This window comes from Phalangium opilio, unplaced genomic scaffold (genome assembly GCF_054372755.1).
Source record: "Phalangium opilio isolate 3A_F unplaced genomic scaffold, DU_Popi_V2 ptg000209l_1, whole genome shotgun sequence".
In the NCBI taxonomy this organism is placed as follows: domain Eukaryota; kingdom Metazoa; phylum Arthropoda; class Arachnida; order Opiliones; family Phalangiidae; genus Phalangium; species Phalangium opilio.
This window is the reverse complement of record NW_028324217.1, coordinates 7,565,938-7,593,092: the sequence shown is the minus strand read 5'-3', so window position 1 is coordinate 7,593,092 and position 27,155 is coordinate 7,565,938. Positions and strand designations below refer to the sequence as shown.

The 27,155-nt window shown below is 38.3% G+C and overlaps 2 protein-coding genes and 1 long non-coding RNA gene across 3 annotated transcripts in view; 1 reads left to right on the top strand and 2 right to left on the bottom strand.

Moving 5' to 3' along the window:
- The window catches only part of LOC149618785 (glutamate receptor ionotropic, NMDA 2B-like), a 274,821-nt gene that overhangs the window by 40,768 nt on the left and 206,898 nt on the right, over positions 1-27,155 (top strand). The window lies entirely within an intron of this gene.
- The window catches only part of LOC149618789 (ATP-binding cassette sub-family C member 1-like), a 245,074-nt gene that overhangs the window by 87,175 nt on the left and 130,744 nt on the right, over positions 1-27,155 (bottom strand). The window lies entirely within an intron of this gene.
- Positions 12,176-12,678, bottom strand: LOC149618795 (uncharacterized). Its single transcript, XR_016375340.1, has 2 exons — positions 12,568-12,678; positions 12,176-12,489 (listed from the first exon to the last, which is right to left on the bottom strand). It is a non-coding gene; the product is annotated as an uncharacterized LOC149618795 (long non-coding RNA).

The window sequence follows — 27,155 nt, the reverse complement described above, 5'->3', positions numbered from 1 at the left end:
GCAAAAGACGACGTCTATTTACAGTAGTATTCGACTATATATAACAAGTTGGGAAACCAAAATCAACCTTTCCGAGTCGAGACGCAATCAAGGGGTTTTTCTTAAATAATTAAATTAATATAATTGATATTAATATTTTAATCTTCATTAATTTACCGTATGTCAAATTAAAACGTTTTAAGAAACTTTATTCCTAACATCATTTTAAACATAGCTGTTGTTGACGTTTCAATTCAAGCGTATGCCTCTTTAACAATTTTTGGAAATTTAGGGTATATAAGGTAATTTATTAACAACAAATAACAAGAAACCCCGCAATTGCGTGAACCTTTGGTGGAAGCCCTGCCATTAGGAGGCTAGACGTTTCTCGTAACCCTAGCCAATCGCCGTATAAATCTTAACCTTAACGATGATAATGGAGTAGAAGCTAGTATTGCTTTCTGCGAAGACGTTTGCTCCGATTTGCCAACTGCGACACACAGACAAAGACCAGTGTAATACCTCTTTTTGACGTCATCGTCATTCGGAGAGGTAAAAACTTGTAGCTTTGTCAATACAAAACCACATCAGCAGCGTTAAAATGGAAATTTTGAAGGCTAGCAGATATAAAATAAAGCATATTTCAAATTAGAACCATGTATCGAACTTCAATATGCAGTTCATATGTAAAAAGAGTTTTTGGAAGATTTACTGAACATTTTAGCAGATCTACCCCTCTTAGGAATGTGATTAATACTCATTATTAATCACTTAAATTCAAAAGCCTAATTTTACCAAAGCAGTAAACGAAGTTTTCCTATACAAAAACAACCACAGCCATAGCTAACACCAGAAGTGAGATGAGACTAGAAGTATCGAGGTAAGCCAATTCTTCACTTGAATTGTGAATATTCTAGATAACACATCAACGGTTGGCCCTCTAGTAGCGGTTTCTGAACTTTCCCTCCAAAATGTGAGACGCTCGTGGCGGTAGAGAGCCGAACTAGATTCAAGCACAGGCGTCCGTGTTCCGCGGCTTTATGTTGAGGGGAAGGGGGTTAGAATTTTTTTGGAACTCGACCAATTTTTTTCTCTGTAGTGTAGGCGCGATGGAAGCGGCATAAAATCCTCAAATTTGTTCACTAGTGCCAGGATCTACTACAAATGCTAGAGCCCTTCACTTCTAGTCTCACCTTACTTCTGAAACAATAAAACAAAAAATTAAAATTTGAAAACTATTTTTAAATAAATAGAAAAATTGGTAAGTACTCTTCTTCAAAACATTCGTTCTGGAAATGTTTCCTGTGTTAATAACCATGTCTTTAAGAAGCTCTGGTTAAAGAATAGAAAGGAATTTTTTTCTTCACTTTGTTCTCGCTGTTTTTGCCGTTTTTAAAAGAGGTAACTCGGTTTTTGCACATTTTTTTTCTCGCTGGGTTCTCCTATATTGCCATTTGTTTCCTGTCTCGTATTGTTTGTGAAAGTTTCGCTGGTTCTTTTATTGGGGGGGATTTTTCGCTTTTATTTCGAGCTGTATAGGTCGTTAAATGAATTTACTTTTAATTGGTTTTAAATCGGATCTATTCGGGATTTAATTAGCTTCGGTAAAATTTCAATACTTTCGGGGGTATATTATTTTTGGTGTGAACAGAGGCATTAAAAGGATTTAGGGCAAACAACAACTTCAAGGCCAATTAAGCCTTATTATGTCGTCATCAAATCACGTGACTACCCATTCATACCGCCATTCATTTCGCTAAATATCAGGGAGAGCGTAAGGAAAAAGTAGGTATTACCATAAGTTTATAAGATATGTTCCATAAGTACCAATGCCTAGAGACTTACAGCTCGAGCTAGTTCGAGAACGACGGAAGCGAGAATTGAAGTCCCTTAAGCTCGAGCTAGTTCGAGAACGACGGAAGCGAGAATTGAAGTCCCTTAAGCTCGAGCTAGTTCGAGAACGACGGAAGCGAGAATTGAAGTCCCTTAAGCTCGAGCTAGTTCGAGAACGACGGAAGCGAGAATTGAAGTCCCTTAAGCTCGAGCTAGTTCGAGAACGACGGAAGCGAGAATTGAAGTCCCTTAAGCTCGAGCTAGTTCGAGAACGACGGAAGCGAGAATTGAAGTCCCTTAAGCTCGAGCTAGTTCGAGAACGACGGAAGCGAGAATTGAAGTCCCTTAAGCTCGAGCTAGTTCGAGAACGACGGAAGCGAGAATTGAAGTCCCTTAAGCTCGAGCTAGTTCGAGAACGACGGAAGCGAGAATTGAAGTCCCTTAAGCTCGAGCTAGTTCGAGAACGACGGAAGCGAGAATTGAAGTCCCTTAAGCTCGAGCTAGTTCGAGAACGACGGAAGCGAGAATTGAAGTCCCTTAAGCTCGAGCTAGTTCGAGAACGACGGAAGCGAGAATTGAAGTCCCTTAAGCTCGAGCTAGTTCGAGAACGACGGAAGCGAGAATTGAAGTCCCTTAAGCTCGAGCTAGTTCGAGAACGACGGAAGCGAGAATTGAAGTCCCTTAAGCTCGAGCTAGTTCGAGAACGACGGAAGCGAGAATTGAAGTCCCTTAAGCTCGAGCTAGTTCGAGAACGACGGAAGCGAGAATTGAAGTCCCTTAAGCTCGAGCTAGTTCGAGAACGACGGAAGCGAGAATTGAAGTCCCTTAAGCTCGAGCTAGTTCGAGAACGACGGAAGCGAGAATTGAAGTCCCTTAAGCTCGAGCTAGTTCGAGAACGACGGAAGCGAGAATTGAAGTCCCTTAAGCTCGAGCTAGTTCGAGAACGACGGAAGCGAGAATTGAAGTCCCTTAAGCTCGAGCTAGTTCGAGAACGACGGAAGCGAGAATTGAAGTCCCTTAAGCTCGAGCTAGTTCGAGAACGACGGAAGCGAGAATTGAAGTCCCTTAAGCTCGAGCTAGTTCGAGAACGACCAGCGAGAATTGAAGTCCCTTAAGCTCGAGCTAGTTCGAGAACGACAAGCGAGAATTGAAGTCCCTTAAGCTCGAGCTAGTTCGAGAACGACAAACGAGAATTGAAGTCCCTTAAGCTCGAGCTAGTTCGAGATCGACAAGCGAGAATTGAAGTCCTACACTCGGTGTTAATTTTGCGGTCCTGAGTCCTATTTAGTCTGTACTAAGCCTTTGACAGAACCTCACCAAGCGTCGCTTTACGAGACTATGACGTTTAACCCACGTCACTTCATGACAAGCTCTCAGTAAGCAGTGAAAAACTTATGAACAAGTTAAGCATTGTTACATCTCTTTCCCAAAATTATTTCTCCCGCCACTGGTGCCGGTTGCCATAGTAGCGTTACACTCCATTACTCCTAAATCTTTATAATACTCCCGTTATATCTTGTCTGAAATGTAATTGAAGAGCACCATATAATTAAGTGATAACAAGTTAAGTAGCTTTCTGGATGTGATTAATTAATATAGTTTCCCCAGCCAGTACGTGAGGAAATATATATATAAAAAAACTAGGTAGGTGATTATTTATTACAAAAGACGGTACCTTATTTCTTTCGTGAGAAAAAGGATGATGATAATAATAATGAAGAAAACGCGGGAATAATACTCACGTGCGGTGGCTAGAGAGAAAAATGCCTTCAGTAATTTGGCGGGAGAAAAAAAATCACGTGGAGAACGTGCATGGTGGTGGTGGTGATGGAAGGAAGACACGCTTGGAATGTTTGGCGGAAAGTTATTGCAATGAGAAACTATTGTAGGAGCTAAGAGAAATTACTATGAAAGAGGAAATAACTTCCCAAGTATTACGCCAAGTTTTATTCGGATAAATACCACCAGCAGAAGTAACATTTCCAATCGCGAGTGAACGCTCCATCTCAGAAAACTCGTGGACTTTGACGCAATTGTATATTTAAACATAGCTTGCCGTGGTGTAGCCACTGATAAATATTGCCAGGGATAGATGTAATTTTAGAAGGAGGAATGGAGAGCACCGTAATGTGGGTGCGCGTCAAAGTTCTAGACGGGGGGGGGTTGAAAGAAGGCGGTCATAGCGACAAAGGTAAAAAGGAATTACGTATTTTTCGCCGTTCCCGTCAGCAACGTCATCAAAAAGTAGTTTAAGTCAGCCAATAAGATAATTTAAACTTTTCGTTACGTGTTGGAGGGAGGGGCTCTATACTAGGCTACGAGTCGGACTGGAGTAAAGACTTACCGTTCTCCATTCCTGCTTCTAAAATTGCATCTTTCCCTGATATTACTAATTAATTGATGACAAGTATCAGCAAAAGACCTGACGTCATTTATAAGGACGTTTGCTAACTTTTCTGGTCTCCATTTTATATATGGCTGCATATTTAACGCTAAAACCGTTAAGTTTGTTTATAAGATATAGGGAAGCAGTATATTTATTAAAGAAATCGGTTGAAAGGAGCAAACTTTGTTCCGGAAAAAGGTATTTTTTTTATATTTCTTGACGCCATTTTACAAAATGGCCGCGGATTTGATAAATCTGTTTAAGGGAGCACCTACTACTTAAGAAAAATTAACGTCCCTGCAAAATTTAAGCTGCCCAGGTAAAGCGATTTGAGTTGGACGTTGATTACCAGTTGACCAGTCAGTCAAGTTTCACTTGAGGTATTTAAACTTATTAATTATAGATACAAATCTACTCAAACTGCCAATCTTAGCAGGTTTTAACCTAGGTTTTATGAAAAACAGGGCGTATTCACTTTCTTCATAATAAAGACTACAATGTTCTTGATTCAGTATGCGGCATACTTATGAATATCTATGTTGTTAATGGCGCGAAGAGGAAATAAATAACTTGGAATTACTATGAAAACTTTTGTTATGTCTGTAAATACCACAGTTATAAAGGCACGTTTAAGATTGATTATGTGGTCTCATTTCATAAGCCAACTATGTTTTTATATATATGGGGTAACTTTAATCATCTAGGAATTGTTTTTGCTATTCAACACGTTTTCGTCGAAATTACTTCTTTAATATTACTGTTATTACAATAAACCCATAATATTCTAAATAAGTAAGGTTCGAAAGGATATTTGATAAGCTCGAGTTGTGTTTCAGGGATGACTCCTTAATTAAATTAGAAATCATTGTCTTTCAGTTTCTTAATTAAATTTAAGGGATCATCCGTAAAATACTTCAATCCGAGTCTTAACTTGTAAACAGTGGCCCTGACGACAAGATGTCATTGAACATTTCGAGTCAAAAGCGCTCAAAGAACTCCCCCCCCCATTAATTTATGCCAGACTTATCAAAAACACCCTGTATATACTAGCCTTCTTTTGAGAACGGTATATTTTAACCAGCTTTATCTCCAGTCCAAACGTAGTCTTTAGTCTGCCGTTATATAAAGTTAGTACCTTTATTTTGATTTTATACATAACACTTTAGTCTGCTGCTATGTAAGACCAAGAAGTGATATCTAGTTTATAAGGGAGAAGTTATAAATTCGCCACATTTCCAGGTTTATCTCCAGTCCAAACGTAGGTCCGGAATTAATCCCCGCCTCAAAATTACAACCAGCATCTCATTTGTTCTTGAAAACTCACGTCAGCGCGACGCGAATGACGAAAATTACGTATTTTCCGACTGAGGAGAGGCGAAATAGCCCGGCCTCCTTTTACGTCCCCCCTTCTATTTTGAAAGGGGGACTGGGACTATGGCGCGCGAATACTTATTCATCTTATACCTTCAATCTATAATTTCGGATTTTGATTTTGTTCGATGCCATAAAATTCTATCAAATGGAAATAACAATTATCTAAATTCCTGATCATTCAATCGATTAACATAATTCATTCGATAAGATGTGAATCGATAATTTCAGAATGAATTTTATCGGCTAAAATTCTATCAAATCTATTCAAATGGAACCACCATCAATTAACTTAGTTCCAGCCCATTCAATGGATTGAACGACAGTATTTTTAGTACTTTGTGCACAGTGGTTATTCAGATTTTTCCATATGTCACATTGAGAGATGCCTCAAGGTCTTTTTATGCAAATAAACACACACAAAGGTTCTGCAGAAAAGCGAGCAACATGGATATTAAAGTGCATTTCCACCATAAATCCTTTACTCCAAAGCAATATCCATCAATCTAATGAAAAATACCACCTAGGTCTAAATCTAATCCCGACGAGACAAAAAGGGTATTGTGCCTATTCAAACGTAAAGCGCCATTCTCAATTTACCTAAAGTTAATAAAACTGAAGATATCATACACGGTTATATTTGTGGAGATCATAGTAAGTATTTCCACAAGTAAGATAAGGGACTAGAAGTATCGAGGTAACCAAATTCTTCACTTGGCGAAAGTGAATATTCTTGTTAACACACCAACGGTAGGCCCTCTGGTAGCGGTTTCTGAATTTCCCCTCCAAAACGTGAGACGCTCGCGGCGGTAGACGGCCGAACTAGATTCAAGCACCCGCGTCCGTGTTCCGCGGCTTTAGGTTGAGGGGAATGGGGTAGGAAATGTTTTTGGAACTCGACCAAATTTTTTTCTTTCAAGTGTAGGCGCGATGGAAGCGGCATAAAAACCTCAAATTTTTTCACTAGTGCCAAGATCTGTTACCAATGCTAGAGCACTTTACTTCTAGTCCCTTATCTTACTTCTGGTAGTTCTAATAGACCATCTCAATGTAACTTACAGGGAACGACACGGGGGTTAAAACTTTGCCTTCCATCTCACTTTTTGGCGCCTGCGCTGTAGTATTATTGTATCATGATAGTGCGCAGAGACAGCAATGCATCTATCTCCTTGCACACTACGATACTGAGGGTTACCTACCCCCTTTTTTATGTCGGAAAGGTCTATTGCGCAGACATGACACTTTTTAGCACTCCCATCTTCCCGAGATATATTATCTACTAGTAACAAAACTCCCAGCAGTAAACTAAAACCAGGGAGAAAGGGAGAAGCCGCCTAATGCTAACAGAACTCGTATCTAGCGGGAAGGGGTTGAAAACGGGGTATGAAATACTAAGTTCTCTTTCTCTCTACCTTGGGTCATTCGGTGGATCATTGAGCATGCGCGAAGTGACATCACAACAGATAAAAAATTTGGATTTTGAGCAGTAGAACTCGCGGTAGCCCGGGCGATACTACCCCCGTTGACTGGGAAATTTACTTCCCCCACCCAAAAGAGAGACACCTCGCGCTATTCACGCGGCATCTCCCTTTCTCCCAGCTAAAACCAAATCAACATACGTCTTGCATAGATCGTTTACTTGGTTTCTAAATATTGGTCAAAGAAAAATGGGTCAAAGGTTAAAGATGGATGCAGACTGAGCTTTGATAAAACGATAAATCACTCAAGAATTCAACTGATTCTTTCAAACCTCTTTTGAACTCAACAAGTTAAATTTGTGAATAGTAAGGACATTGAAAAAATTGACTTAGTAAAAACGTGAATTACAATTAAATACAGATGTGATATTCTAATTACTCAGTTATTTTTTGATATCACCACGGTCTATCAATTCTAATCCTATATGCCTCTAGGTAGAATAATTTGGCCCTTTTTTGTAGGCCTACCTTTGTTGTTTCAATGAGAAACTTTCCATTTGCACGTCAGTTATTTTCACAATCATAATACCCAAAAGGTTAAGCAGAAAGACGTAGAATCTGCCTGTGCCGAAAAATTACCTAATATTGACGCTATCCTTAAATTCGGGTTCCCAATTTATCCAAGAGATTCTAAACAAAAGATCTTACAATTTCGAAATAATCAACTTCAAAATTTTCTTGAGTTTTCCATACGTCTAGACAGTTTTCACGTAACAAAAAACGCACACCCATAAGGGACACAAAAATGTTCTTGTCACCCGAAGTTTGATTTCGGGCCCGGCGTTTTTTATTTTTTTGTGCAATAAAAAATTGGATAAGGTTGTAAAAGTTGTAATATAAAAAAGAAACAACGCCAGGCAACGAAACATCAATTTGCTGAAAGCCCCTATATAGGAGTCGCCGAGTTCTTCCAAGCAATAAAAACGTAACAACGAAGACTCTGCCTTCTAGCGGAAACAATATAGTATATAGGGTCATGTAAGGGAGGTGAAGGAAAAGTCGCAAATGAAACAGGTTTTAAAATAGCAACAGATTCAACTGAGAGCTCTAAAATAAGTCAAATTCTGTAGCCTCGATCGGTTTAAAACGAAGGTGACGAAGTGTTGCGTTTTAGGGACGTATTGGTGATGCTTTCACCAACAGTCATAAGGTGGTGATTTTTAGGCTACAATTGAAGCATTTAAACAAGATTCTTGAATTATCAAGGAAACGTAACATTATAAAATACCAGCTGTTACCCGCGGCGTCGCTCGCGTGTAATACGAACTTCCATCAAAATGATATAAAGAATGGGTAGATTTTACTGATCACTAATATTTTTGTAGCACCCTAGAAGCGAAGGCACTCGGCGTTGCCCGTCAGCCCGTCGGGACATTTTTTATTACTATTCACGCGGACATTATTCCATATCTGGCCGCCATTTAAAAAGATGGCAACAAATCGAACCCAAAAGACCATTCATCCCGTCTATAGGTCAAAGGAAACCTGTGTACTAAATATTTGAGAAATCGGTTGAAACGCGCGGACTTTGTGGCAAGAATTTTTACATTTCTGGGCGCCATTTATTAAGATGGTGGCGGATTGGAAAAATTTTTCTTAGTACGCGCCTACTACTTATGAGTAACGTTCCTGCAAATTTTCAGGGCAAGTGGTTTGGGCTGGGCGTAATATCAGTCAGTCAGTCAGGACTTTGATTTATAGATATAGATTTTTGAACGTCATCCGTTTTGGTGGCATTATGGTGATGCTTTCAGAACTATTAAATATGATGGTTTTTACACTAGAATTCGAAAATTTAAGCGAGGCTGTTCACGTTCAAATATTTGTCCTGGAAGCTTAAGAAAGTTAACCGTTTTAGTCACATTTTCCAGCACTGAAACGAGACTCTTCAAAAGTAGCCTAAGTGGTCTTGCTTCAAATACCAAACAGTCATGAAATTTTTGTGAAAGTAACGTAAAGATTATAAAATAATTCTGATGGAAGGTTACGTTATTAAATAATTCTGAAGAATTGTATCCCAACCTAAACATTTAAAGGGAGTATAAATACAGAAACTACCACATTTTAACACCGTATTTACTGTATGTTGTGGAACGTGGAATCAGTTCCGGAAACGTATAGGTAGCCCCTGTGTTTTAAAAACAGAAGCTAGTTCTCGTACAAATACAATGGTGCTACGCGGCAGCGCTTAACAATCACCCCCCGAAGGGTAGGGGCGTGCGCAAGGTACACTGCATGGGAGACTTTCATGGCCCCAAATCCGCCCATAATAATTTAATATCCATCTCACCTCATTTCTCCCTAATTAAACAATATTCTCGTAATTAATGTCTTTTTAAAGCTATCAGCGACCTCTGCCATAATATAAATGCACATTATGTCGTATATTTTCTCTCTGTCCGCATAACATCAAAACAGATTTCATCGAAAGCATACGTTATAAAACACTTACTTCACCCCTTCGTTATTGCAGTCCGTTTTTGACGCCAGTGATCTTACATTAAACCTAGTAATTATTCAGACAATCCTATATCACCGTGAATCACAACCCTCCTGCTAAATCTAACCCAAAATCTTTTTATGACACTATCCCTTCAGCAACGCAGACATAGATTCGTCGGCGCCAAAGCTTACAATAGGTCGTAGTCCGATAACTGAAAGCAATGCGCAGAAATGAATGGGACACAAAAATATTGTTCATACTTCGATTTCTATAGGTTGGGTACTACACATTCCCGCTATCCTTAGCTAGCTATAGTAAAATTGCAGGCCGCTTTCTGCTACCATCAATATACCGCGCCTGGATTGATTTAGGTTAACTGTTGGGTAGCTTGCTGTCATTTTTCACAACGATACCAGGGGTAAATAACGAAAGGAGTTAGAGACGCTAGCTTCCGTAGTGTAGAATACGGAGTTGTCCCATTACGCCGAATCCCGTTAAACCGAAATCCCAATAAATCGAATCCCGTTAAACCGATTCCCAATAAATCGAAATTTTAAGTATTGCTTTTCTCAATCAAGCCCGTTGGGCGGTTTCTGTCTATTGGGAATTTTTTATCAGAAATGTTATCTGTTGTTAGTGTTTTATAATTCTTCGTCAAAAGTTAATTAAGCAATGGTGGTTTCCGTCTCACCGTGGCCTAGTGGAAGAGTATCGGACCATCAATCGACAGACCCTGGATCGAATCCTCGAAAGGAAAAGTAAGTTTCGTAATACTAACATTCGTGTGTTTGCATACTAAAGTCATTATAAACTAAATTAGTTGCATCTGCCTTACGGTTAGGTTAGGTTAGGTTAGGTTAGGTTAGGTTAGGTTAGGTTAGGTTAGGTTAGGTTAGGTTAGGTTAGGTTAGGTTAGGTTAGGTTAGGTTAGGTTAGGTTAGGTTAGGTTAGGTTAGGTTAGGTTAGGTTAGGTTAGGTTAGGTTAGGTTAGGTTAGGTTAGGTTAGGTTAGGTTAGGTTAGGTTAGGTTAGGTTAGGTTAGGTTAGGTTAGGTTAGGTTAGGTTAGGTTAGGTTAGGTTAGGTTAGGTTAGGTTAGGTTAGGTTAGGTTAGGTTAGGTTAGGTTAGGTTAGGTTAGGTTAGGTTAGGTTAGGTTAGGTTAGGTTAGGTTAGGTTAGGTTAGGTTAGGTTAGGTTAGGTTAGGTTAGGTTAGGTTAGGTTAGGTTAGGTTAGGTTAGGTTAGGTTAGGTTAGGTTAGGTTAGGTTAGGTTAGGTTAGGTTAGGTTAGGTTAGGTTAGGTTAGGTTAGGTTAGGTTAGGTTAGGTTAGGTTAGGTTAGGTTAGGTTAGGTTAGGTTAGGTTAGGTTAGGTTAGGTTAGGTTAGGTTAGGTTAGGTTAGGTTAGGTTAGGTTAGGTTAGGTTAGGTTAGGTTAGGTTAGGTTAGGTTAGGTTAGGTTAGGTTAGGTTAGGTTAGGTTAGGTTAGGTTAGGTTAGGTTAGGTTAGGTTAGGTTAGGTTAGGTTAGGTTAGGTTAGGTTAGGTTAGGTTAGGTTAGGTTAGGTTAGGTTAGGTTAGGTTAGGTTAGGTTAGGTTAGGTTAGGTTAGGTTAGGTTAGGTTAGGTTAGGTTAGGTTAGGTTAGGTTAGGTTAGGTTAGGTTAGGTTAGGTTAGGTTAGGTTAGGTTAGGTTAGGTTAGGTTAGGTTAGGTTAGGTTAGGTTAGGTTAGGTTAGGTTAGGTTAGGTTAGGTTAGGTTAGGTTAGGTTAGGTTAGGTTAGGTTAGGTTAGGTTAGGTTAGGTTAGGTTAGGTTAGGTTAGGTTAGGTTAGGTTAGCTTAGCTTAGGTTAGGTTAGGTTAGGTTAGGTTAGGTTAGGTTAGGTTAGGTTAGGTTAGGTTAGGTTAGGTTAGGTTAGGTTAGGTTAGGTTAGGTTAGGTTAGGTTAGGTTAGGTTAGGTTAGGTTAGGTTAGGTTAGGTTAGGTTAGGTTAGGTTAGGTTAGGTTAGGTTAGGTTAGGTTAGGTTAGGTTAGGTTAGGTTAGGTTAGGTTAGGTTAGGTTAGGTTAGGTTAGGTTAGGTTAGGTTAGGTTAGGTTAGGTTAGGTTAGGTTAGGTTAGGTTAGGTTAGGTTAGGTCAGGTTAGGTCAGGTTAGGTTAGGTTAGGTTAGGTTAGGTTAGGTTAGGTTAGGTTAGGTTAGGTTAGGTTAGGTCAGGTCAGGTTAGGTTAGGTTAGGTTAGGTTAGGTTAGGTTAGGTTAGGTTAGGTCAGGTTAGGTTAGGTTAGGTCAGGTTAGGTTAGGTTAGGTTAGGTTAGGTTAGGTTAGGTCAGGTTAGGTTAGGTTAGGTCAGGTTAGGTCAGGTCAGGTTAGGTTAGGTTAGGTTAGGTTAGGTTAGGTTAGGTTAGGTTAGGTTAGGTTAGGTCAGGTTAGGTTAGGTTAGGTTAGGTTAGGTTAGGTTAGGTTAGGTTAGGTTAGGTTAGGTTAGGTTAGGTTAGGTTAGGTTAGGTTAGGTTAGGTTAGGTTAGGTCAGGTTAGGTTAGGTTAGGTTAGGTTAGGTTAGGTTAGGTCAGGTTAGGTCAGGTTAGGTTAGGTCAGGTTAGGTCAGGTTAGGTCAGGTTAGGTTAGGTCAGGTTAGATCTGGTTAGGTTAGGTTAGATCTGGTTAGGTTAGGTTTGGTTAGGTTAAAGAATTAGTCTCAATTATATCATTCCAGTTATTAATTTTTATTTCCTTTATGAATATTTGATACATTCCATTCAAAATTTTTAAACATCCGTTACAATATTTGATGATATGGCATCCAGTAATTTCGTCGCGGCACTGATTTTACATTCTTTGGGATTTTCAATGGCGGCTTGATATTTTTTTACAGCATTGTTGTACCTTTCGTTGAACTGAAGAAATTTTGTTTTCGCTGGTTTCGGAGGTTTCCCAGCGTCATTATCGAGCTTCAAGGATCGGCATTCTACGTGTAGCTTTTGCAGTATTTATATATATTTCAGAATATAACCAGCTTAAAAAATATATTTAAGACATTGAAATGCCAATCTTAAGAAAAAGAACCCGCCAAAGTATGAAAATTAACCCGCACATTTGGCGTTTTCGGTCCAATGGGATTCGGTTCAATGGGACATTCGATCTAATGGGATTCGGTCTAATGGGACTTTCGATCCAACGGGATTCGGTCTAATGGGACGGGAGCTAGAATACAGTGGGACCTTGAAATGTCATAGAATTTGTAACTAACGTAGTGCCATCTTTGGAACTGTATTGTAAATAAGACCATTACCTTAAAAGTTTTGCCTTAAAATCTCGCGCCGCAAGGTATTCTGGGTAAAGTAAAATGGCGGGTGTCGATGTTGTGAAGTCGTCTCATAAATCAACCCAATATAATTATTATATTCAATCGCGAGTAAATAGCGATTTAAAGAAGAAAGATAAGTCAACAATTTGCAATTTGAAGCCACAATTTGCAATTTGAAGCCAGGGAAATCCTCAAAATGTGATCAAACTTGTTTTGCCATAAGTGCGCGGTTACAGAGTCGGCCCATTGAGCCAAGGCTTAGTGGGAACTGTGGGATCAGGATCATCGACTGTATCTGTGACTATAGAAATTAAAACAACTAAAACTGTATTGAAGGATGCAAAAACGACATTTAATTCCATTTCATTATCGAATAAGGAATTTACCAACTTTAAAGTTCCATGTTTCTAATTCAAGTGCACCTTAATGAATAAACTTTACTCTAAGCCTAATTGTCACTCAGTCGTAAGCAGACGAACACTAGCAGACGAATACTAGCAGACAGGAGAAAATCGATATCCCAGCATGCCTTTCGAATCTTTGCTGCCACGCTATTGGTTGGAAAATATCATACTTATTTTGAATTATAGGCGGCGCGACCGAGGCGTTTTCTCTTTTCTGTGTCTACGTTTGAAAGTCCCACTGTATTCTACACTACGGAAGCCACTGTCTCTAACTCCTTTCGTTATTTACCCCTGACGATACTTAAGGTGGTTGTGCCTGGCTATAGGGGTAAAGGCCTTCGATGTGTATTATGAACTGTATACAAGATATAGCCTGTTCCGTACCACGATTGGATGGTTTTTCTAGTGTTTTTGGCGTTTAGCAATTTATTATCTATTTTGAACGCTTGGTACCCGATGGTTCATGATACCACCAGTGCGTGAGAAGCAATAACAAATCAAGCAATGCCTCATATACCTTTCGAAAATTAAATACTGTAGCCAAAATTTACACACTTTTATGGAAACCAGGGATATATTTAATTTGAGAAGTAGGAATGGAGAACAGGGTATATTGGGCGCGCGTCAAATCCCGGACCCCCTTCCCCGGAAAGGGGGGCTATGAAAGAAGAGGCGGGTCATAGCGACAGAGGTAAAAAGGAATTACGTATTTTTCGCCGTCCTCGTCAGCAACGTCATCAAAACGTAGTTTAAGTGAGCCAGGCAATAAGATTATTTAAAATTTTCGTTACGTATTGGAGGGATGGGCTCTGAAGTAAATACTATCTGTTCTCCATTCCTACTTCTAAAATTAAATCTATCCCCGTGGAAACTGAAGACATTATGAATGACTTGCACGTAAAAGAGTGGTATCCGAATTAAAGGGGTTTCTATGGACGATTTCGAGTCGAAAATGTAACTTCTATGACTTTTGTCCCAAGGGTCAATGTTCATAGGCTATAATTGGAGGCTTTTACGGATGACTTTTTAACTAAATTAGCATTATCTTTCAGTTTCTTATTTAAATTCGGAACACATTACATATGGCAACTCTCTAGACCACAAAAACCTATCCTGAGCTCGTAATTGGTATTCAATTATTGTCCAGAAGTAAAAATAATGGTTAGCATCGTCTTAACCAAGAAGAATTGGAATTAACACACCCTAAGAGTGTGTTGAATATTGCAATAATTGCTGTTTCACAAGTAGAAATAACAAATTTTAAGTTTTCCTAAACGTATTTGCGACTAGAAAAGTTAAAGGAATTTGATTCTTGTCTACGAAGTTAATAACGACAAATAACTACTTGATTTGGTGTAAAAACAGTGCGGGCTTTTTAGAGCAATACTACCAAACATAATGTGGTCACACTTTGATGTAGAATCTTCACCTCTTTTAACAAGAAATATGGTATGTTTTGTAATTTATAAAAATGATTTCATTTGTTTACTTGTGCAAACAAATTGGATTAAGACGTCAATTGAACATTTTCTGAGCATATGTTGCTAAAAAAACCTTTTGGTCCATCAACTGCTAGCTTTGTCACAATGGAGTAATTTTCATTCATAAATTTTATGATCACATCGTGACATATACTGCAGACAACGTGAAAAGCTAAAAAACAACGAGTCAACGACATTAATCTATTCCTTATCTAGTTTTTCCATTCGAACTTGTTGAAATCTTTCAATAAACCCTTCTTACAATTTCAAATTGAAGTTCCGAAACAATTTCGTCTTTATTAAGTTAGAAATTAAACATTGACTGCAAACTTGATTCCCGGGCATACCAGAACGCTACACGGTTTTGACACACACACAAAAAAATCGTCGATATGGAAAAGGATACTTGCTATGCCCTTAAACCTAACTTTTCTAAAATTGACTTTGCACAAAGACCATGCATTGCCAGCCCCAGGGTACGAGCACTAGAAAAATGAGAAAAAATGGCTTGCCTTTAATTAAAAAAGTAAAGAGGCTGAACAATGAGATTTTGAAGCCCGAGGAGGGGAAGTTTCAATAAGAGGGATCCGATTCGAGATAGTCTCCTTATTTGCTTTACGAACCATGCAGATATCCTCGCGTTAAAATCATACCTTACGGGGATGAACCGTGGCCTGGAACTAGATATCAAAGTCGGTAATTACCGTTGTAATTTTATAATTCAATTTACCGATATCGTAATTTTATAATTCAATTTACCGATATCGTAATTTTATAATTCAATTTACCGATATCGTAATTTTATCATGGTAATTTACCTATAACCGAATGATTTGTATCATATCGTAATTTTTTCTTCACCGAGTAACTATGACATCACGGAGAGGTATTATAATGGACGTGTCTGTGTGTGTGTCTGCACCGCGTTCGCAGTTGGCAAATTGGAGCAAACGTGTTCGCAGAAAGCAATTTTTGGTTTCTACCCCAATATCATCGTTAAGGTTAAGAAGTACGCGGCGATCGGCTAGGGTTACGAGAAACTTCTAGCCTCCCAATGGCATGGTTTCCTACAAAGGTTGAAGCAATTGCAGGTTTTCTTATCATTTATTGTGAATCTATCGCTTTGTTACTGTGAATCAATCGCCTTATATACCCTAAATAGCCAAAAATTGTTAAATAGGCATACACTTGAATTCAAACGTCAACAATAACTACGTTTAAAATGATTTTAGGAATAAAGTTTCTTAAAGCGATTTAACTAGAATTAAGGTAAATTAATGATGATTAAAATAATTAACATCAATTATATTTAACTAGATGTTAAGATAAATAAATTACGATTAAAATTATATTTAATTACTTTAGAAAAACCTCTTAATTGCGTCTCGACTCGGAGAGGTTTATTTTGGTTTCCCAACTTGTATTCAGCTACCCCTCCTTGGTTTTAATCTCTTTGGACTTATTAAACAAGATGAAAATAAAAAAACTGATAAAAAAGGTTAACCCCGTTCACTTTTCATAAAAATGATAGGACAAAAAGAATGAGGATAATTGTAATCTGCGTTTATTTCGGGAAAGGGCTCAAGTCGTTTTTCATTTTTTTTATTATTATTCAGTTCGTTTCTTTTTTCTCGTTTAATTAAGATAAAGATGGCATTATTATTATTAACTGCCTTGGGGGACTTGGTGATTAAAATGACTTACATAGGATGGGGATATCGATATATGAAGAAAATAATTGATTTAGGTGTATCGTAATTTAATTAATATCGTTAGATTGACGATTTATTGCATATCGTAATGTGGAGATTTTTTTGTGGATTTAGTATTTTTGGAAATACAAACGTAACAATATATAAGTTACTGTGTAACCAAAATTAGACCGAATTTAGGTTTTCCCAAAGCTAGAAATCAATTCTAACATAAGTTCATAAGACATGTTCCATAAGTTTGTCACTGGTTACTGAGAGCTTGTCATGAAGTGACGTAGGTGAAAAGTCATAGAATCTGGTGAGGCGCTATCAAAGGCTTAGTACTACAGACTAAATAAGAAGATGGACTGCAAAACTGAGTGCAGTCAATTGTCGCGTCGTTCTCGAACTAGCTCAAGCTGTAAGTCTCTAGTATTACGAAGTATATGTAGTGTCATACCTATGAAACATATCTTGTAAACTTACCACAAGTGGGAGAGTATCTTGAAAAACATTGGAGGACGCTACAAATTTCGTTTTTCATGTGACTACATTTTATTAGGCTGCGAACAATACATTTTCAACCCACCCCATTCTCCCGCTTTGGGATGTTGAAATCAAAAGCTTGGTAGAGCCGTTCATGTCTTAACTTTTTATACCATGTTCGTATAATTTTAACTGTACTCAAATTACAATTAATCACCGACAATTCATCAAATCGGTAATATACCCTGTAAATTACTCTCTTTAAAATTACTGTAATCATAAATACCTTTATGAATTGCTCACCTGTTTAACCGTGAATGTTATTTACCTTTACAGTAAAAACAGTAGAGGATAGCAGTAATTTCTAACTGCGATATCCAACGAAGGTTAATTGAGCCTAACTCGGTAAATTAGATTTTTTAAATATCGGTAATTATAAATTTATACGAATAGTTCACCTGTTTAAGTGCATACTCGTTCCGCTTTTACACAAGTAAAGCAGAGGGTAAATTCTCACCGATATTTTTTTCAATAAACTTAAGCCTAACTCGGGCCTAACTTTTTTCATTCTTACAGACTCCTTTTAACTCTCAAGGGATTTCTCGTGCTCACTCTTCCGTTGTTTCTTTTCAGAGCAAGTGCAGTTTCCTTTTTCCTTGTTGTGTTTATCCCGTCACGTTTTCTAAAAAGGGGACCAGTTCAGTGCATCCTTTGTTTTTATCTCCTTCAAGTTTTTCCCAACTTAAGCCTGGTTTTCACTGGCCCAAGTGCCGCGGCGTTTTTTAAGAGGTCAAGTTTCGCGTTTTCTGGGCGGCAAGCACGGAATTGGTTTTCTATTTTTTTTTTTTTTTTTTTTTGAGGTTTCAATGCGAATAGGGTCTATGGACCGCGGCAAGGATGTGATTATTCAGGTGTCAGTAGGAGTGTAAGCAGGGGAAGGAAATGAGGTTTACTTGGGAGGTGACGGACGGGGTGTGGGGGTCAAGTCACCTCCGGCGGACACGGGGCAGTCGGCACCTATAGGGTAGGATCGCCGACATGTGTCTTATTCCCTCAAACTTTGCCGCCCATGGTTTTCTATTTATTTCGCAAATTTTTACGGAAAGGAAAGCGGTGGCCAATAGGAATCGACGAATATGTGACGTCATAATCTTGGTTTTGGTCAGCTTGCGAGAGGTTTATTTTCAACGTAATTTTTTTGTCAATTGATGGCGTTGGTGTAGTTGAGTTAAATTTTTAAAAATGTATAATCTCGAAGTATTTGTTAAAGAAGTTTGACTTAATCGTTAAGTATAAGACAAAAATTGAAGTTTTTACAAAGACAATAAAGTCTAAGAAAATCGATAGGTGCATTTTCAACACGATTGGCAAGCCTTGGTCTCCGCGAACTCGCGCTCTTTCATATTTCAACTTCACAAGTTCCAGCAGAAGTAAGATAAGGGACTAGAAATAAGGTGCTCTAGCATTGGTAATAGATTCTGGCACTACCAAGTGAACAAATTTGAGGATTTTATTCCCCTTCCATCGCGCCTACGCTAGAGAGAAAAAAATTGGTCGAGTTCCAAAAACATTTCCTATCCCCTTCCCCTCAACTTAAAGCCACGGAACACGGATGCGAGTGCTTGAATCTAGTTCGGCCGTCTACCGCCACGAGCGTCTCAGGTTTTGGAGGGATAATTCAGAAACCGCTACCAGAGGGCCAACCGTTAGTGTGTTATCAAGAATATTCAATTTCGCCAAGTGAAGAATTTGGTTAGCTCGATAATTCTAGTCCCTTATCTTACTTCTGGTTCGAGTGTAAACGGTTTGCTACCATTTTTAGGAATTTTCCGCAAAATTATGCGGAATTTCCCGTAACAGTTCAGTAAAATTTGTCCGGTGAAAACCAAGCTTTACCAGGGCACCATTTTTCCTCGTTTTCTTTTTTTTATAAATCATCAGTTTACGTTACTAATGGTTTTTATAGTCAGACGGGATTTAGTAAGCTGTTGAAAATATTTTCGCCAAAGTGTTTGTCTTCGAAATCCTTCCACTTGTTGGGGGAGAATCGGTAGAACGTGTCTGTTACGATTAGACGGATATCAATTGACTTTGAGAATAACGTTTGTTTGTTGAGATTCCTCTCCTCCCTTTTCTCTGTAAACATTTTCGATTGATTTTCATCAACGATGGCAAATCGATTGATTTTCGAAATGACGACCTGTAGTTCGAAAGGATTTTTTCAGCTTAGGAGCATCTAAAGTAGTTGTGCCATTCAAGCATGATGGAAGCTTTCCCAGATGTGAAGGGTAGACGAACTCCATTATCGCATCGTCGATAATATGAGCATAGTGTCTAGCCTTCATTAGAGCAGAAGTTTATGACTTCTTATCCTGGGAAGTCATAAACTCTAACCATATCCGGAACCATCTCTGTTAGCCAACTTCTTATTAGGTCCGATCACCGCGCCACCTACGGCATTTCCCTCATTTTGAGTTGGCAGACTGATTTGCGCGCCAGCAGCGGACAAGAAACGAAACTTTAAGGTGTGTCCTGTGGTTTGAGGTAACGAATCAGAAACGGTGACAAGAACAGCTGTTTAATAGACTGCTAGATATTCCGGTCAAACTAGTGTGGGGTCCTAGGCCCACGGATTGTAATGGATTTTGGTAGAGTTCTAGACAGACGGCTTTTCAACAATTGGCACTGAAGAATTTTTGAACACGCCCCACAGTTTGAGTGCCACAGGGAAGGAAACTTTCGACCCTCTTTTACGATTGCCATAGGCAATTTTGACTTGCAGGGATGGATACTACATAATGCCTTAGTGTCCAATACTTCTCAGGATAGAAGTCATCAACTTCTGATTAGAGGTAATATTAGAGATTCGAAGTGGAATCTCTAATGCAGCTTAAAGGGGTTTGACATTGCATAACAGGAAACCACTTAGTATTACTTTTCTTGCCATCGTTTTGGTTTTTTTTTTAAATTTCGTTTCTTGCTGAAATTTTAAAATTGCGACATATGCAAGTCAAAAATCATACAGTCTTTCTATAGAACCAGGAATGAGGAATCCATAAGCTAATAGGAAAAATTGTGCCTCCATATCTTCCATATTAATTTCTACGCGGGTTTTGTGGGCGGGGCTTGAGTACGTCATAGTTCTGACGTCTTTCTAACTGTGATTTCATTAGTTGTTCGTCTGCTTATATTCCTCGCGCATGTGTAATAAAGTCGCGAGCCCCACATGACTGTGACGTAGCAACACGAAATCAGGAGCGGGAGCAATGTTCAACATGCAGCTTGATAAATTTTTCATGATGCAAAATTTACCATACATAATGATAAGTCTAGCTCCTCCCTCAAAGTATTCCAAGATACGTTAGAAACGAACATTCCGGACGTCACGCATAATGTATTTGAACTTAGATACCATGTGACAATGACGTAGTTATCGACTTGAGCAGTGACTCCCACGACGTATGTGCGCCCAACCAGATTGTTAACAAGCAAGTTATCTTTGCGTGTTCTGAACGAGTAGACCTAGTTTAGATTGTTGTCCTATACATGTGAATAGCCAATGAGACGCAAGGCAGGAGTTTGACAAAGTTTTAGCCCTTCCCCTTATCTTCAATCAGATATTAGTTTGGGGTCTAGGGCCTCTTAAAGGGAGGGTGAAGTGGAAAACCAAGTGATTTTTTATCGATTCTTCTTCTAATTATAAGACCAGTCTGCATAGTGAAACATCCAGGAAATATCTCCAAATGATTTTAAAATTCAAATTAGGTTCCGATTTTAAGAATAATTTGAAGTATCCCCCTTCGACCAATCGCGTAACGCCCTGCCTTTTTATTAATAAAATTCTCGTGGCACGCTCCGTGTCGAATGAAATTTATCGCGAGATTTGAAATAATTTGCGCGCGATGAGACAATCGTGGCGCGAGACATGGAGCGTGCCACGAGAATTTTGTTAACTAAAAGGCAGGGCGTTGCGCGATTGGTCGGAGGGGGATACATCAAATTATTCTTAAAATCGGAACCTAATTTGAATTTTAAAATCATTTGGAGATATTTCCTGGATGTTTCACTATGCAGACTGGTCTTATAATTAGAAGAAGAATCGATAAAAAATCACTTGATTTTCCACTTCACCCTCCCTTTAAAGATTCCAAGAAGAAAAAATGTATGTATGCTTAATTTCTTGGCATTAAGTAATTGTTCCCTGGAGTCACTGCGCGTAATTAATGTAAAGATAATATTAAATGTTTTATTTCAAAGATATTTTAAAACATTTCTTCTCAATTGATGTGGATGGTGGCATTTTCTTCAGTATCTCTTTAAGTATGGCAAATCCCCAGAATATAAAAGCCTAAACGTAAATCCCTAAATACACAGTCTAGTCTATTCAAGTGTAAAAAATGACTTATTAACCCAAATCTCTTTAGGCGAACCCGCAAAACGTCCATAATTTTCATCCACTTAAAAAAAAGATCCTAAGGCCTAATCATTTCACCATTCATTTAGCCGCAGCGGGACATCGAAAGACCTTAACTTAAGGCTCCCGTCCCATTAGACCGAATCCCGTTGGATCGAAAGTCCCATTAGACCGAATCCCATTAGATCGAATGTCCCATTGAACCGAATCCCATTGGACCGAAAACGCCAAATGTGCGGGTTAATTTTCATACTTTGGCGGGTTCTTTTTCTTAAGATTGGCATTTCAATGTCTTAAATATATTTTTTAAGCTGGTTATATTCTGAAATATATATAAATACTGCAAAAGCTACACGTAGAATGCCGATCCTTGAAGCTCGATAATGACGCTGGGAAACCTCCGAAACCAGCGAAAACAAAATTTCTTCAGTTCAACGAAAGGTACAACAATGCTGTAAAAAAATATCAAGCCGCCATTGAAAATCCCAAAGAATGTAAAATCAGTGCCGCGAACGAAATTACTGGATGCCATATCATCAAATATTGTAACGGATGTTTAAAAATTTTGAATGGAATGTATCAAATATTCATAAAGGAAATAAAATTAATAACTGGAATGATATAATTGAGACTAATTCTTTAACCTAACCAAACCTAACCTAACCAGATCTAACCTAACCAGATCTACTAACCTAACCAGATCTAACCTAACCTAACCAGATCTAACCTAACCTAACCTAACCTACCTAACCTAACCTAACCTAACCTAACCTAACCTAACCTAACCTAACCTAACCTAACCTAACCTAACCTAACCTAACCTAACCTAACCTAACCTAACCTAACCTAACCTAACCTAACCTAACCTACCTAACCTAACCTAACCTAACCTAACCTAAAACCTAACCTGACCTAACCTAACCTAACCTAACCTAACCTAACCTAACCTAACCTAACCTAACCTAACCTAACCTAACCTAACCTAACCTAACCTGACCTAACCTAACCTACCTAACCTAACCTAACCTAACCTAACCTAACCTAACCTAAGCTAACCTAACCTAACCTAACCTAACCTAACCTAACCTAACCTAACCTAACCTAAGCTAACCTAAGCTAACCTAACCTAACCTAACCTAACCTAACCTAACCTAACCTAACCTAACCTAACCTAACCTAACCTAACCTAACCTAACCTAACCTAACCTAACAACCTAACCTAACCTAACCTAACCTAACCTAACCTAACCTAACCTAACCTAACCTAACCTAACCTAACCTAACCTAACCTAACCTAACCTAACCTAACCTAACCTAACCTAACCTAACCTAACCTAACCTAACCTAACCTAACCGTAAGGCAGATGCAACTAATTTAGTTTATAATGACTTTAGTATGCAAACACACGAATGTTAGTATTACGAAACTTACTTTTCCTTTCGAGGATTCGATCCAGGGTCTGTCGATTGATGGTCCGATACTCTTCCACTAGGCCACGGTGAGACGGAAACCACCATTGCTTAATTAACTTTTGACGAAGAATTATAAAACACTAACAACAGATAACATTTCTGATAAAAAATTCCCAATAGACAGAAACCGCCCAACGGGCTTGATTGAGAAAAGCAATACTTAAAATTTCGATTTATTGGGAATCGGTTTAACGGGATTCGATTTATTGGGATTTCGGTTTAACGGGATTCGGCGTAATGGGACAACTCCAACTTAAGCCCTTTAAACCTCGCCTTCATATTTTAAAAACTGATTATAAGTTTAAGCAACCTTAAAATATCAAGAAACCTAAAGCCTGGTTTTCACCGACCGAAGCTTCACGGAACCGTAAAAAAATTACACAATTTCTTCGGAAATTTTCATTGAAACTTGTTATATGAATAAGCACGAGCTTCACTGTGGAGACCAAGGCTTACTGTTCATGTTGAAAATACGCGAACAGCAACCAATAAATTTTGTCTAACTTTGTTTTCATTGTAAAAACGTTCAGTTTTATCATATGATTAAGTCAAACTTCTTAAATCAATTCGTTAACTATGCATTTTTAGAAATATAACTTTACAACATAAAAAATGGCGTGAAAAAAAACTCGCAAGCTGACCAAAATCAAGCCTATGACGTCACGCATTCGTTGCTTCCCATTGGCCACCGCTTTTCTTTCCATAAAAAAATTGCCGCCTAGAAAACGCAAGAATTTGAGGTAAGTTACCTTTGGAAAAAACGCCGCTGTAAGCGAATTTTTGCGAGTTTTAGACCAATGAAAACCAGCCTGAGCCCTTAAACATGCACTGTCCAACACCGCCACAGAAAGCAAACGTCTTCAACATCAAACGTCTTCAACATCGGCAATCGTTTTCATATCCACACTTTGTGATATTGACTAATCAAATTTTTTATTATATCAAAAAACAAATGTTGTTTTGAGTCATTTTAAAATCCGATTATTTTAGGCCATGTCTTACAAATGGGTCTAAGGTAAAACAGAACGATTGGGTAAAATTTGTGTGGTGTGAAAGGGCCTTAAGTTGACAAGAATGGTTTGTTTGGCGCGTGGCGGAAGGGGACCTTTTTGGAAATATCATTAATTTTTGCCTTTGACTTTATATCATTAATTATAACTAAGTTCCTCAAGACTGAAAGGCAGAAGGAATATTTGAGATGTATAAATTCGAAACTCGCTTTTGGAACCATTAATTATATCCACATCCTAAGCCTCTCCATCATTTAACACCTAAGAAAAGGAACACCGAGATGAAAGATCTGGGATGAGTTTCCAGAAGGGTTTTTAAAGGTAGAACGAACGACTTTTTTAAAAACTGAAAAAAAAAAATGGCACGTTATGACGTCAACCTATTGCTATAATTATGGCAAGGTTGAACCCGGTTTTTCCGGGTTTCCGACGTGTTTTCGGTCGAGTGGGAATCAACCTTAATGATTTCGCTTTAGTTAGTAGACAGGTTATTAAACATCCCAAATATTTAAAGTAAAGTTTTCTGTGACAGTGAGAGTTGATGCGTACGATTTATATTTGCGATATCGAGGTATAGTTATAAATTATCTTTCAGAATTCAATTCTTTAATGAAAAGTCAGGATTAATATATTTTCCTTTCCGCATTAGTTTCCAAGGCTTAAAGAGAGGGTGAAATGTAAAATCCAGTGCCATGCGACAACCAAGTTTTTCCTTTCTCCCGTTTTAATAATTTTTGGTTGTTAGTCTAAAAAGCGCGTACAATTCCTCAAAACTAAGGCTTTTGGGTTTATGGCCTAGGGTCACAGGGGTCAATAAACCATGAGCATAATAACAAACCATTTGTAATAAATTTATACAAACTGCATCGATTGGTATTTGGTTGTGCGGTAAACGGTGACTTTACTAAATTAATAAGGTAAATCATGATTCCAATTTGAAAAACATACCTTTTTTCCGAAATAAAAAGAGTAAAGACTGGTTTTCACTTAACCGATAGAAACTACTTTGCAGCTGGATGTCAAACGCCATATTTGTGTTTTACGTTGTCGCCCAGCGTTATAGCGTTTTCACTTAGCGTAGTTCCCGCAAATAATGGAACCATGGTTTACCAGATAAACTGAACATTACACCAATTGCGACTCATCTGCTGTCTTTCCGTTTTGGTCTTTGTAATCTTTGTCTCATATCATAAAGATATTTATAGCTCTGAACCTCTTAAATAATACTTTCAGCCTTGAACTTCGGCATTCTCAGGGATTTGCACTAGTATCTGACTCGATTAGGAACTAAATAAATAAAAACATGGCGGGCCGCGGACGTCCTCTTTCAAACACACGTGGTCGAAAATGACGTCATGACTCAAGCTTATTGCTGATTGGCTCACGCAGAGCGTTAACGTTGAAGGCGGCCGAAAAAATAGAAAGCTAATATCGCCACACTCAAACGTAATTTCGGTTGTCGCTTGATGTCGGGCGAAAAGTCGTGATTTACGCCAAGTGAAAACCATGCTTAAATTATTGAGGCTCGGTTTTTTTTCTTTAAAATATACTACAGTTTTAAAACCATTTTTCTCTCCATATCACTTTTCCTTTAAAAGACAAAAGATGGGTTTTCTTTTTCTTAATACCGTTCCGTTTTTTGATCATCATATTTTTTTTAGTATAGGGGCTACCTTATTATCTTCTAGTCGAGCTCACGCTGACTCCGGAGTTTTCTTTTGATGTTAAAAATGATTTTTTTTCTTGTATCTTCCGTTCTTGGAATTTATTTATCTGTCCCATACTTTTAGTTTTTAAGTAATGGATACCAGGTAGAGTATTATTTTTCAATTTCCTTTTTGTACTCGGCGGTATTAACTTATTTTGCAAAGAGTGCTTTCATAATGTATTTACTTAATATTGCTTGATATAATCATGAGTGGTTTAGTTAGAGGTTTTAAAATTATGTTTGCAATAATACCAACCAAATGACTAATATACAGTTTAAAAGCGCTGGTGAAAACTATAGTTTGACTTTAGTAAAAAACTATACTAATTGCTTCATTTATTTATTTCTTGGAAAAACCTCAGGAAAGAAACTTATGCTCTTGATCGACCAGTCTGTACATTAATGCACAAATCTCCCATTCTTTATAAAGAGTTTCTTTACAATTTCATGAATAAACCCTCATTATAACGGAATACTCAAGCGCAATGTACTAACACTACATAACGGCAGACTAAAGTGTTTTGAGTCTCTAGTATATTAGGGAGAAGGTATAAGGTACCTAAGTATTGGCGTGCCATAGTCCCAGTCCCCCTTTCAAAATACACGGGGGGGACGTAAAAGGAGGCCGGGCTATTTCGCCTCTCCTCAGTCGGAAAATACGTAATTTTCGTCATTCGCGTCGCGCGCTGACATGAGTTTTCAAGTACCAATGAGATGCTGGTTGTAATTAGAGGCAGGGATTAACTCCGGACCTACGTTTGGACTGGAGATAAAGCTGGAAATGTGGCGAAATTATATCTTCTTCCTAATAAACTAGATATCACTTCTTGGTCTTACATAGCAGCAGACTAAAGTGTTAAGTATAAAATCAAAATAAAGGCAGACTAAAGCTTTAGGTACTAACTTTATATAACGGCGGATTAAAGTGCTATTTACTAACTCTGCATTAACGGCAGACATATGAGTAACGTACTAACTCTCTATATAGAGTATGACAACTCGAAATCTAAGACGAACCCAAGTTACGAGTCCTTGATCGAGTAGGCTGTAGTTAAAAACACGTCTTCTTTGAGTTCATTATAAACAAACCGCAACCCGTTGCCTGCCCATGGTTAGGTGGTCCGAGCTCCAATATACATGTAGACCAGGACTATTCAAACGATAGTTTTTCTCTAGTATCCCGTTGGGCCAGTAAATATTTTTTCAATGACTCATGTGCAAAGTGAATTGCGCATCGCTTACTCTTACCAAACTGCCTCGCGTTATGTTGCCTTTGCCTTAACCACATCATTCCCAAAAGCTCCTAACCAAAAACCTCTTCGCATTCATCACCATTGCAAGGTACAAAACAATAGTTCCATGGTACACAGGACGTAGCTAAAACCGCGCAACCTCAAATATATTCCTAAACAGCCACCTTTTTTTAAGAATAAATTTTTTACTACAGTATCCTTAAACGGTTATAAAGTTTAAACCCAAGTTTGTACGCTGTTAGTTGTCTCTGCACCCAATGGTTTCCTGAAGTGTTAAAAATACGTAGCATTAAATGATGGTGAAAACTGTTTCGCATATATATGTTTTATAGATTTTCTTCCCCACGAAGAAAAGTAGAAAGTTTTTTTAACACCTTTTTTCTAAACTTCATTCCTGTGAGATATGACTTTATCGTTTTCGTACGGCCAGTCAAAATATAGAGTAAAAACTAAGG